Source organism: Ornithorhynchus anatinus, chromosome 20, assembly GCF_004115215.2.
Source record: "Ornithorhynchus anatinus isolate Pmale09 chromosome 20, mOrnAna1.pri.v4, whole genome shotgun sequence".
NCBI lineage: Eukaryota > Metazoa > Chordata > Mammalia > Monotremata > Ornithorhynchidae > Ornithorhynchus > Ornithorhynchus anatinus.
Genome location: NC_041747.1, coordinates 11819740 through 11834238, shown reverse-complemented (window position 1 = coordinate 11834238; position 14499 = coordinate 11819740).

The window sequence follows — 14499 nt, the reverse complement described above, 5'->3', positions numbered from 1 at the left end:
GGAAAACAGGTGAGCTAAGAACATCTGATGCAGCTGCACAAAATCTTTCCATAGCACGAGAAAGAGAAGCGACAAATCATCCTCCTTTAGGCTGGTATATTCTGAAACCCAAATTAAGCTTGAAGCTTGGAAGTGGTTAGTTAGTACTGGAGCTCTGAACTGTGAAAGAGTGGCCTAGTTAAGGGCATATAGGACTGATCCTATCCAGCCTTGATTACTGTATCAGCCTCCTTGCTGACCTCCCTGCCTCCTGTCTCTCCCCACTCCAGTTCATACTTCACTCTGCTGTCCCATTCATTTTTCTACAAAGACCTTCAGGCCCTGTTTCACCACTCCTCAAGAATCTCCAATGGTTGCCCATCCACCTCTGCATCAAACTGAAACTCCTTATCATCAGCTTTCAAGCAGTCAATCACCTTGCCCCCTCTCACCTCACTTCACTACTGTCCTACTCCAACCCAGCCCACACACTTCGCTCCTCTAATGCCAACCTTCTCACTGTGCCTCCATCTCATCTATCTCGTTGCTGACTTCTTGCCTACGATCCGCCTCTGGCATGGAATGCCCTCCTTCTTCATATCTGACAGTTAATTACTCTCCCTCACTTTAAAGCCTTATTGAAGGTGCATCTCCTCCAAGGGGCCTTCCCTGACTCAGCCCCCATTCTCTCTTTTCCCACTTCCTTCTGCATCACCCAGATTTGCTCCTTTCATTCACCCCCCTCCCAGCCCCACAGCACTCTCATCCATATCTGTAACTTTATTTAATTCATGTCTGCCTTCCCCTCTAGACAATAAGCTCATTGTGGGCAGGGAATGTGTCAGTTATATTGTACTTTCCCAAGCACTGAGTACAGTACTCTGCACACAGTAAGCGTTCAATAAATATGTTTGACTGACTGGACCTATCAAACCAGTGTTAAAGCAAGTCCATTTACTTCTCTGTGCCTCAGTCTTCTCATCTGTAAAATGGGAATTCAATACCTGTTCTCTTTACTATGGGACAGGAACTATGTCCAACCTGATTACCTTGCATCTACCCCAGCACTTAGTACAGTCCAAGGCATATAGTAAGGGGTGAACAAATTATCACCATTATCTCACTCATTAGTAAGAAAGCTTTGAGGACAGTAATAATAATTATGGTATTTGTTAAGCACTTACTATATGTCAGGCACTGTTCTAAGAGCTGGGGTAGATGCAAGTTGATCTACCCCACGTGGGGCTCAAATCCCCATTTTCCAGATGAGATAACTGAGACCCAGAGAAGTGAAGTGGCTTATCCAAGGCCACACAGCAGGCAGATCCGGGATTAGAACCAATGTCCTCTGACTCTCAAGCCCATGCTCTTTCCACTGAGCCACGCTGCTTCTCAGTAACGAGGAACGTTTCTACTAACTTTATTGTGTGTCACTCTTTCAAGCCCTTAGAAAACTGCTCTGCACATGGTAAGCACTCACATAATAACTGATTACTACAATAGTGTGAAGCACTCGTGTGCCAAACACTGTCCTAAATGCTGTTCTTGGCATAGGCTGCAATAAGACTTCCTACCACTGGAGGTATTGGTGCAGTGAAGTGAGTATTTCCTTTTTAGCCCGGAGCACCCTCTTGTGAGGGAAAACAGAATTGGCTACACCCCCTTTAGCCCCTTATTCATGCTGAACCCTTGCCAAGTGGGAGGAAAAAATTCCACTTTAAATGAGATAACTTATTTATGCCACACCCTCCCCAGTCTAGCTCCCCAATCAAATCACCATTGACGCGACCCATAATGTACTACGCCCATCTCCATTTCCCTTTTGATGTCTTCTTTTCCTTGTTTAGGTGTTCAATATAATGGGCAGGGAGTGAGATAACAGCACACAAATAATCTCCGCTAACCAGCTAGATTCCCTCTGGGTCAAGATATAATAAGTGTGGTATTTGTTAAGGGCTTACTGTGTGTCAAGCATCATACTCAGCGCTGGGGAGGATAGAAGCAAATCGGGTTGAACGTTGTCCCGGTCCCACATGGGGCTCACATTTTCCAGGTGAGGGAACTGGGGCACAGAGAAATGAAGTAACTTGCCCGAGGCCATACAGCAAACAAGTGGCGGGCTGGGATTAGAACCCATGGCCTTCTGACTCCCAGACTCCCACTAGGCCATCCAACTGTCCTTCACAGAGATTTGGATCAGGGTGCATAAGTGTGGCTGATGAGAACAACACACGATCAGCAACTCTGTCTTCATTGAGAACATGTATGGATCTGTCCTTTGCTGCAGTGTTAATTTTTTTATGGTATTTGTTAAGTGCTTGCTATTTGCCAGGCACTGTACAAAGCCCTAGGGCAGATACAAGCTAGTTGGACTCATAGGGCTCAGAGTTTTAATCCTCATTTTACAGATGAGGTAACTGAGGCCCAGAGAAGTGATTTGCCCAAGATTACAGAGCAGACAAATTGTGGAGCCGGGATTAGGACTCAAGTCCTTCTGACTCCCAGGACTGGGCTCTATCCACTGGGCCACGCTGCTTCTCAGACCAAGGTGAGGGAAGCTAGCATCGTGTAGACATTACTGAAAGGTTACAGAGATTATGTTTGTCCATTAATGGTTTCTTGACTTCTCCATTAGACTGAAAATTCCATTAGGGAAGGTACTGTCTTTAATTTTGTTTTTTTCTCCATCCAAAGTCCTGTGCTAATACAGTGTTGCTCTCAACATGTGTGCTCAGAAGAATACACAAAATTGTTATTAGTAATAATAATAATAATGGTATTTGTTAAGTGTTTACTAGGTGTCAAGCACTATTCTAAGTGCTGGGGTAGGTACAAGCTAATCAGGTTGGAAATAGTCCCTGTCCCACAAGGGGATCACAGTCTTAATCCCCATTTTACAGATGAAGTAAATGAGGCCTAGAAAAGTGAAGTGACTTGCCCACGATCACAAGGCAGATGAGTGGTGGAGCCAGGATAAGAACACAGGTCCTCCTGCCTCCCAGGCCCAAACTTTATCCACTAGGTCATGTTGCTTCACTTCTGCTTATTCTACAGTGAGACAGTGTAGTATAATCCTGTAGCCATCTGCTATAATGAATGCGAAGATTCTCCTTGCTTCTAATTTGGGCTTTGAAAGACTGTAATCTTATTATGGGCAGGGAATGTCTCTGCTAATTTTGCTGTATTGGACTCTCTCAAGCACTTAGTACAGTGCTCTGCACAAAGTAAGTGCTCAATAAACACCACTGAATGATCGACTGAAAGCGTTGCATTGTTGAAGTAGATTCCTGCTGACTGGCATCTATTCAAAATCATTTTGCCCCTATATATACATGTTTTATTCCCATCTCTCTCTCCATCTACCTCTTGTTCACATCCTCCCTTCCTGCCTGGAACTCCCTCCCACATGGCATCGGGCAAACCCCTGCTCTCTCTACTAAAATCATAGAGAAGCAGTGCAGCCTAGTAGAAAGGACTCTGCCTACAGTAAGTGCTCCATCAGTATGACCGATTGATCGATTGGACAGGTTGGATCTAGACTGTAAGCTCATTGTGGGCTGGCAATGTGTCTGTTTATTGTTATAGTGTACTCTCCCAAGTACTTAGTACAGTGCTTTGCACGAGTGCTGAATAAATACGATTGAATGAATGAACCGATATCTCAATAACGCTGGCCATGAGAAGACCAACTCTCCTACCTCAACAGAGCTCACCACAGCCATATCTCATGGCCCTCATGATCCTCCTTTCCAAAGTCCCTAAGACTAAAAATATTCAGGCTCTTTTGTTGCACTTTAGTGAGCAGTGGGATGGATGTTGATTGGTCAGAATCCCCTGATACGGATATGGCAGTTTCTGATAACAATCATGTTTATCAAGCACTTACTCTGTGCAGAGCACTGTACTAAGCACTTGGGAGAGTACCCTTATAAAAGAGTGATATCCAATCTGCGTCTTTGCCGCGCCAATATAGTAGATGAAAATAGTTTAAGCTTTTACAACAGCCTATTGTAACATATCTTTCCTTCATTAAATTTTCTCCCGAATTCTTCACCTGATGACTCTACACATGGAGAGGTGCCCTGGGAAGCACTGATGAATAAATATTTGATACATTTCAGTTTACTTGTAATACAGCTCTGATCCCCAGCTGTGAAACATCTAAGCTCTCTTAGTACCTTTTTATTAGTCCTTGAGCACCTAAAAGGATTAAAGTAAACACGATCTCTGGGTCACAAATAATTTCTAAAAATGTGAGATAATTTCTAGATAATGGAAGGGGAAAATATGAAATCCTTCTACTAGTCAAAGATACTGTAGGATAATGTTTTAGGAAAGCTTTTGGGGTAGGGTGTGGGGTGGGTGTTGTGTAAACCAAAGATAATTCTTTGCAACTTCTAAAGTGAATCATCAAGCAATTACCATAATTCCACAGATTTCCACTGTGAATTCCATTCTGCAGCAGACAGCTCCGCCTGTCGAACAGATTTTAGGAGAATGAATCCTGACTTCTCCCCCACCACCCCCCACAACTCTCGACGACTTCAACCTGCCACCAGCTAAAGCTATTTCAAGGTCCCTTAAGCGGCTTGGAAATCAATTATGCCATCATCTCTGATAACGTATCAAGATCGGGAGAGCGGGGTGGGAAAGAGGAAAACAAGAGACAACATCCAGCCAATCTCGGAAAAGTTAAAGGGAATTACATTTCAGTCAACAACCAGATCATAATATCACGTTTCTGACAAAATTAATCCTTTCAGAACAGTCTAATCGTGGGAAATGCTCCTCATCCTGAAATCCACGGAATGGGTGTCTATCAAAGGAAGCTGGGAGCTCAAATTCTTTCGTGTGAGATGAAGGAAGAAATCAGTCTGAGGGGAAGATGGTTGGGGCTACAGAAAAAACTCAGCCAAAAATGAATGAAAAAACCCATGAAACTATCTCGAGTGATTCTGTATTAGAGTGTAAATTAGAAGGGATTTAGACTAGGGTGTTCAGTGAAGCTCAGTAAAAAGGCCATCTTCAACAACAGTGAAACAGGACAATCATTCTCTTTTTGATCTTTGAAAATCCCACAGGCCTGAAAAAGAGGAATGTGTCTACTGTTGAGAGATTCCTTTAAAAATGAATATAATTTCACACTCACTCACTGCGTCCAACCAAATTTGCTTTTATCCACCCCAGCACTTAGTACAGTGCCAGGCCCACAGTAAGTGCTTAATAGCAAAATTAAAATTATCATTATTATAATACAGTCTCTGTCCCATATGGGGCTCACAGTCTTAATCCCCATTTTACAGATGAGGTAACTGAGGCAAAGAGAAGTTAAATGACTTGTACATGGTTGTACAGCAGACAGGTGGTAGAGCTAGGATTAGAACCCAGGTCCTTCTGACTCCCAGGCCCGTGCTCTATCCATTAGGCCACACTGCTTCTCTAGAGGCCAGTCAGTAATCAACCAATCAATTGTATTTATTGAGCACTTATTATGTACAGAGCAATATATTAAGTGCTTGGGAGAATACAATATAGTAGAGTTGATAGACACATTCCCTCCCCACAGCCAGCTTACAATCTAGAGGGGGAGACAGATAATGCTATAAATTATGGATGTGGATGTAAGTGCTGTGGGGCTGAGGGAGGGGTGAACAGGGGAGCAAATACAAGAGCAAGGCTGTCTCAGAAGGGAATGGGAGAAGAGGAAATGAGAGTTTACTGACAATCTGCTTTTTAAAATTCTAAATTCAATATTCACTTCACAAAAATAAACAACTTGTATCTCCTGACATTCCAAATAGAGATTCCATTGTAAAACATTGCAGTTTTTAAGGTAGTTAATAAAAACACTCATTTTCCAGTTCTGTAATTATATTTAATAGAAAAAAATATTTAGGGGGGTAAGCATTCCCTTTCCAAAATATACAAATAAATTCCATAACCCAGTATTGTATGACACAAAAGAAAATAATAATAATAATGTTGGTATTTGTTAAGCACTATGTGCCAAGCACTGTTCTAACGGCTGGGGTAGATACAAAGTAATCAGGTTGACCAACGTAGGGCTCACAGTCTCCATCCCCATTTTACAAATGAGGTAACAGAGGAACAGAGAAGTTAAGTGACTTGCCCAAGGACACATAGTTGACAAGTGGCGGAGCCGGGTTTAGAACCCATGGCCTCTGACTCCCAAGCCCTTGCTCTTTCCACTAAGCCACACTGCTTCGATGTGTTTTCTTGTACAATAAGGTTAGGTATAAATTACTTAAAACGCCCCCATCCTGTGAGCTTACTGCTAGTTTTTTTTAAATGCTTTTGTTTTCACTTGAAGAAAATTTCACTCCTGAAACTAAAAGGATGCATAGGATTCAGTGCTCATTTATTTGCTGTGAATGAAGACCAGAGTAGAATATTGGTACCTTCTAACAAACTTTATTCAGTCCATAAAGAACAGTCCAAGAGAAAGTGATCATAATCATTCCTTTTATTCTAACCAGAGATGTAAATAAGGGATGCCGCCTCCATATAAATCACGTTATGGTCAACACTAGAGTATCTACTCATCATTCTCTCCATGCCTACCAAACAGTCAAAATATGATCTTCTCATCATTCACAGACACCAGAAACTGGGTCACATCTGCAGAGGAAAAATAGTATTTACTGAGCACTCTCCTCCTTGAAGAGCACTGTATGATGAACTTGGGAGAGTACATCAGAGTCAGCAGATGTCATCCCTGCCCTCGAGGAGCTTACGATGTAATTGAGGGGGACGGACGTAAAAAATAATTGAGCTAGCTGAAGAAAGAGCAATTGCGGATATGCAGATAAGTAGGTGCCAAAATCATAAGTGGCATAAGTTCATATGTACTCTAGTGTTACAGGTGGCTGTGAAGGGATAAAAGCACAGCTGGTGTGAAGTGCTGAGGAATTAGCTAGGGTGACTGGGACCTGAGAAGGAAGCTGAGGGAGCAGTGATGTCAGATAGAAAGCAGTGTGACCTAGTGGATAGAGCCCTGGCCAGGGAATCAGAAGACCTGGGTTCTAATTCTGGCTCCGCCACTTCCCTGCTGTATAACCACAGGCAAGTCACTTCACTTCTCTGGGCCTCGGTTCCCTCATCTGCAAACTCAATATTGTGAGTCCCACGTGGGACCATATTACGGTGTATCTAACCCAGCACTTTGTACAGTGCTTGGCATATAGTAAGCACTTACACACCACGGTTATTATTATTATGATTACTAGAAGGGCTTTGCAATTAGGGAGACCTGTGGTCTGAAGGATTTGAAAGTGGAGGAGGAAGGGTACAAGCAAGGGATCAGAGATGGGAGAGGCTCAGTGAAAAGGTTAGCCTGAGAGACGGGAAGTTTGTAAGATGGAAAGAAGAGAGTGAGCGTCAGCAAAGGAGGCCGGGGAAACTAATGTCTGGGATATTCCAACAAATTGGAGAAGAATAAACTAGAGCACCTTCTTGTCTCATTACTCAGAGTGATTATAAATTCCCATAACTGCAAAGCATCCAAACACATAGAATGTCAAATACCTCAAGTGGACACTTCTGTAGTTTGGGAATTTCCAGGGAATCAGAGAATATACTATGAGCTCCTTGCAAGGCCTCACCTGATCAACTTTGAGAAGCAGCGTGGCCAAGGGGATAGAGCCTAGGTGTCAGAAGGACCTGGTTTCTAATCCTGGTTTTTCCACCTCTCTCCTGTGTGACCTTGGACAAGTCCCTTCACTTCTCTGGGCCTCAGTTAGCTCATTTATAAAATGGGGATTAAGACTGTGAGCCCTATGTGGGACATGGACTGTATCTACCTTGAGTAGCTTGTATATACTTCAGTGCTTAGGACAGTGCCTGGCACATAGTAAGCGCTTAACCAATACCATTATAAAAGAAAGAAAACCAAAAAATTTGAATCTACCTCAGTGCTTAGGACTGTACTTGGCCCATTTGATGTACTTCACAAATATGATAACCACAATAATCAGCCGGGGTCCTCGTGTGGGAAAGAGAGGGATTGTGTTCAGTCTGACCATCCTGTATCTACCCCAATGCTTAACACAGCATTTGGCACAATGTATGCACTTAACAAGCATTGGCCTGGGTTCAAGAAGCTCATGGGTTCTAATCCCAGATCTCCCATTTGTCTGCTATGTGAACTTGGGCCAGCCACTTCACTTCTCTGGACCTCAGTTACCTCATCTGTAAAATGGAGATTAAGAGTGGGAGCCGCATTTGGGACGGGGACCTCGTCCAACTTGATTAATTTGTATCTATTCCAGTGCTTAGAACAGTGCCTGGCACATAGTAAGCGCTTAACAAGTACCATAAAAAATGCCACTATCACTATTATTCAGAGCTTTTTAAAAAGGGGGTCCCAGGCAGATTCATGTTCACTGAAGCTCTTCTCAGGCAGTAGTGTGGATGTGAACCCCAAAGAAGCTTCAGAATCTTCTCCCGGCTGCTTGATTTTTTCATTTCCTGAGCCAAAGGAGTTTGGTGTGAGGGAATGGAGGAAGATGGTGCGTTACCGGATCTAGGGCAGTAGTCAGTGATAGCCATTTTCCCTTTCTCCAAGAGATGCGGAAGGAGAGAGACCTGCTCCTTCATCTCCAATCCCGAGGGGGAATCATTCTTGGAAAACAGAAATGGATTTTGTCTTTCCATCTCGTGACTTCCATCTCCTACTTGTCTCAGAAACTCTTCAGGTCAGCATCCCCCTCCCAGGAGCCCAGGAAACAAATTCTCCTTAAAACCATCGCCCCACGGCCCTGACATGAAAGATCCGGCAAGGTACTTTCGGCATAAAAATAGCCCGGCCTTCTGGAGCAAAATTAGAGCTAGCTGCCGTTTCCAGATTTTCTGTGGTAATTAACCTAGATGTAACGAAATGATGAGTGCTCTCGCTAATGACTCTATCGGTTCAGAAAGGGAACGTTTTTCCTGTGATCTCTAGCCGACAGTATCATCAGGATGATGTCAATGGAAACAATACCCTTATCTAGCTTCTTTTCAAGTCACCTGATTAACTGGAGAAAATAGAAACAGAAAGAGAGTGTCCTTGCCCATCGGCTATAAATGTCATCAAAAGGCCACGAGATCTGGGCTCTCTCTACTTCCTGCCTGTGGGAGCTTCTTCTCCTGCTAAAAAGTGGCAGCTTCGAACCTGTGAGGAAGAGTTGGATCTTAGCCGGATAGAAATCCGGTTCCCGTTATCCTTCCCACAGTGACCCATCGCTCCCTGCCGCCATGCGGTACGGGCTTTTGAAAAACAGGAACTTTCTCCTTGTGCCTCAGAATCCTATGGGTCCCATTATTCCACCAAACAGTGGCAACATAATGCGTTTTCATTTACTTAGCCTTAACCATATGTAAATTAAAGGGTTTTCTTTTATTAAAAATAAGAGTGAAACCTACCACTGATGTGTTTTTGTTATTTCTAAAAAGAAACATTATCAGCGGAAGGCGGCAGTAATGACATTTTGCATTCAGATTTGTATCTTGCTGTAAAATAGGGGCCGAGGCTCGCCCTGGGGTAGAGTCCCACACAAAAAGCTCAGCCAGAGGGGTGCTGTCACCCACAAGTTCAGATCCCAGATTCATTTCCATTGTTTTAAGTTCCGCTTGAGGCAATGGGCCTGCCACGGTTATGGCATAATGGGAGACTGAGAAAGAAAAGAAAGTCCCCCACGTAGATGAACGGTGGAGATTTTTTTGAGCAGGAGTCTTCTGTGGTGGGGAGAGGAGTGTGACGTGAATTAAGATGTCAGGCTCAGTGGAGGCCAATACACTTTCAGAGCCAACCAAAGAGAGGAAAACATTAGAAAACGCTCTCCCAATTTGGGTTGGGGTAGAATCTAGGAGATGCTTTGAGGCAAAACCAGAGCGCTTAATAAAAACTGGTATTTGGCAAGTGTTTACTATGTGGCAAACACTGTACTAAATACAACATACACTGATTCAACACAGTTCCTGTCCCATGTAGGGTTCATGGTCTAAGGAAAACAGGTATTTAATTCCCATTCTATAGATGAGGAAAGTGAGGCAAAGAGATGTTAAGTGTCTTGCCCAAGGTCACAAAGCAAGCAAGTGGCAGAGTCAGGATTAGAACCCTGGTCTTCTGCCTCCTCCAAGACTTCTGCTCTTTTCACTAGGCCACACTGTTTCTGAGACAGAAGAGACCTTCTGGCCATAGATTCTAAAGGGAAGCTGCTCTGGCCAGATTTTCCAGCCTAATCCTTTTTTCCCATCAATCTGCTCCTTCTTCGAATACTCAAATCTGTTTAAGGATTACATCCTGGAGAAGCAGTATTGCCTAGTGGACAGAGCACTTCCTGAGAGTCAGAGGACTTGCACCCTAATCCCGGCTCTACCATCTGTCGGCTGTGTGATCTTGGAAGTCACTTCACTTCTCTGTGCCTCAGTTACCTCGTCTATAAAATGGGGATGAAAACTGGGAGCCCCATGTGAGACTTGGGGTGTGTCCAAACTGGTAAGCTTGTATCTACTCCAGCGCTTAGTACGGTACCTGGCATATAGTAAGCACTTAAACTCCATAAGAAAAATAAATAAACCCGCGCTTAAGTTACCATAGCTAAAACAGGAAAGATCCACCTCAGTGCCCAGTGTTTTTGACTGATCCAACTCCTTTAGCCATTTGTTTCCAGGTCACCCAAAATCCAACATCCTCCAGGATGTCAATCCTTCTCAAGTGGAAATGGGAAATGGGTCCCCCACTTTCCAAATCCTAACACACGGTCCTCTCACACACCTTCCTGAAATCAGTGCTTCTCTGCTTAGCCACTTTATATCAAACTTCTAGAAAGCCAGGACTCCATGGAGGTGTGAGCAACTTCACAACACCAAACACACTGTGGCTGTTCAATTGTTATCAAGTAGAGTATACTAAGCACGAAGAAGGCTAAGCTATACGTGGGGAGAGAGAGAAGCACCCATTTCTAGAAAGCTCAGCACCTTCTCAGCTCTGGCCAGGGAACATGTCTGTTTACTGTTGTATCGTACTCTCCCAAGCACTCAGTGCTCTGCCCACAGTGAGCACTCAATAAATACGACTGACTGACTGTATGATTTAACCCCTGGGTCCTGTGCATAGATATTACCCCAAGCCTATTAAGACCAACCCGACATGAATTGGGCTTCAACATCTGGCTCCTGGGGCAGCGGTGAGGTAGGGGAGAAAAGGCCCCAGAAACTCCCTGGAGCCACTGCTGCACCTTTAAAATGAAGGAGCATCCTGTAACTGGATAATCAGTTTGAATAATTGAGAACTGACTGTAATCAGTAATGGTGAAAAGAAGCAGCCCCCAAAGTAATATCTATTATATGGACACACTTGTCTTAGGTTAAGTACAATGTTGGAATTGCCATCATGCAGAAGAGATCATGATTAAACTTCAGAGTCATCAGTGAAGTATCACTAATGTCTAACAGAATAACCATCATTATTACCTTTTGGCAGCGCCTAAAAATCAGAGCTTGTTGGATTCATTTTCTCCTTCCAAGGGACAAAGGGGAAGGTCTTGAAAAATTCTGTCAGATTTTATCCTGGAGGGGCCTCCTCTTAGATTCTACTGGCCTACCCATAGTAAATATGATAAATGATAAAATAAGTCCCACCCCAATGGACTGTGTGTAACACTTCTCCTCCTCTTGAATTAGAACACTTCTCAGCCAAAGACTTTGACGAGTCTAAGAGCACTAATAAAAAGGGATTGGGGTGAATGACACAAAGCAGAAAACCAAGAGACACTACTGAGGTCAATCCAAAAAGGCTACAGAAAGTGCAGCAACTTGATGATATAAAATTAAAGAGAACGGCCAGTGCGTAGCAAGAATATTGAACTCAAGAAGAAAATAAGGTACCTTTTACAGAAATGCATCTAGGAAATGAAAGACCAAATGAAAAGAGGTTGTCACCAGCAAACTGAAGTGAAATGAAGGGGAGAAAGGGAAGCAGTGTGGTCTAGTGGATAGCACACGGTCCTGAGAGTCAAAAGGTCATGGGTTCTAATCCCAGCTCCACCATTTGTCTGCTGGGTGAACTTCGGCAAGACACTTAACTTCTCTCTGCTTCAGTTCCTTCATCTGTAAAATGAAGATTAAGATTGCGAGCCCCATGTGGGACTTGGATTTTTTCCAAACTGATTAACTTGTATCTATCCCAGTGCTAAGTACAATGCTTGGCACATAGTAAGTGCTTAACAAATACCACAAAAAAACAAATTTAAAAAAACTTGCAAGATCTGTCCTGAACTACAGTTCTGCAGGATTTGAGGATCTACATAAAAATCATATGTATCATCCTGATCAAATAAACTTCCCAAAAATGATAAGCAATTGGTAAACATTGGTTCAGCTTTAGAAGTTAGATAATGAGCTTCGCACAATTTCAGAACTGAAAAACTTGGGCCAGAAGACAAAATACTTTCTTCCAAAAAAAATAATAATAATAACTAGTAGGGAGGAGCAATATAACCTGAGAGTGTGCTCTTGTTTAAGCACCTTCATTTTCTACTTTTGCCATTAAATTCTGATATGACTATACTGCATCAACCCCCAACACTTAGCAGAGTGGTTAGAACATAGCAAATACTTAACGAATGGCACTAAATATACTGTACTCCACTAAGTGCTTAGAACACTGCTCTGCACACAGTAAGCACTCAATATACTACTGAAGCACTGATTAATAAGAAAGACTCTTTATATTGTACCACTGAAACAGAGATGGGAAGTTTGTGAAGAAGTTGACATTGCACCAACTAAAAATATTTTCGATAGCTATACTATGTTTATGTTTTCCTTTAGCACTAGGCAATAATTGTCATGAGCAAGAGTTTAATCCATAAATATGAGTTATTTACTTGCCTTCTGGTGTTTTTTACTTGCTGTTTTGAATGGTACTTGTAAGTGCTAACTATATTTTAAGATCTGGAGTAGATACAAGATAATTAGGTTCCACATATTCTCTGACCCACATAAAAGCTCACAGTCTAAGAAGGAATGAGTAAGATTTAATCCCCATTTTACAGATGAGGTAACAGATACAGAGAGGTGATGTGAAGTGACTTGTCCAGGGTCACAGCAGACAGTGGTGGAGGTGACATTAGAATCCAAGTTCTCTGACCACCCCCAGACCTGTGCTCTAGCAACTAGGCCACGCTGCTTCTCTTGCATACGCATTGAGTTCACACAAATCCCTCAATTTCAAACAACAAATTCACATCGGAAAATCTCTTGTCCAGAAAGAGACAGAGGAGGAGAGAAGAGGTTGGATTGATTCAATCATTGCTGCTTCTCCTACATGGAAAGGGATTTCAACAGACACTTTAAGCTAATGATTAAGTACCCAAGAATATTAGTTTGGGTTTAAGAATTAGAAAACAAAAATCTAGTGGCAGAGAAATACCCCTTGTGGAAATTAGCCATTAGTCACCAGAGCAAGAAAAGGAAGGTTTCCATTAACATCACAAGGCATTGTGTTTGTTCATTAGCTTTCAAGTAAACTATGTGCCACCAAAACTTCTACATTAGAAGGGTAATTTAATATGATTTTAATGCACTTTAGAGAAGCAGCGTGGCTCAGTGGCAAGAGCATGGGCTTTGGAGTCAGAGGTCATGAGTTCAAATCCCGGCTTGGCCACTTGTCAGCTGTGTGACTGTGGGCAAGTCACTTAACTTCTCTGAGCCTCAGTTACCTCATCTGTAAAATGGGGATTAAGACTGTGAGCCCCATGTGGGACAACCTGATTCCCCTATGTCTAGCCCAGTGCTTAGAACAGTGCTCGGCACATAGTAAGCGCTTAACAAATACCAACGTTATTATTATTATTACCAGGAGAAACTCAGCAAAAGAAACTCACAGTTTATGGTCTGTTACTAGTGAATTCCTTGAGAACCAGTGAAAGCAAACACCTTTTTTTTTTAGGTATTTGTTAAGCGATTACTACATGCCAGGCACTGTACTAAGTGCTGGGGTAGATACAAGCAAATTGGATAGGACACAGTCCCTGTCCCACATGAGGCTCACAGTCTTAATCCCCATTTTCCAGGAGAAGGAACTGAGACCCAGAGAAGTGAAGTGATTTGCCCAAGGTCACCCAACAGACAAGTGGTGGAGCTGGGATTCGATCTCAGGCCCTTCTGATTCCCAGGCCCCTGCTCTAACCACTAGGCCATGCCGCACCTCAACCTGTGGTTGACAGTGCTCAAGTCACTTCGTCTTTGGATGCCTAGGCCTGGTGCAATCATTCTCAGGCCCATTTCAACCCATTCATCTGGCCCAAGGAGGGGCAACTATTGTAAAGGGACCTGGAATCATTCATTCATTCGATCATATTTATTGAGCACTTACTGCATCTTTATCATGTGGCCCCTAAGAAATCTCCAATCAATAGCATCTATTGAGCCCTAACAGGGTGCAGAGCACTGTACTAAGAGCTTGGGAGAGTAAGATACAAGAGTTGATAGACACATTCCCTGCCTACTAGGAGC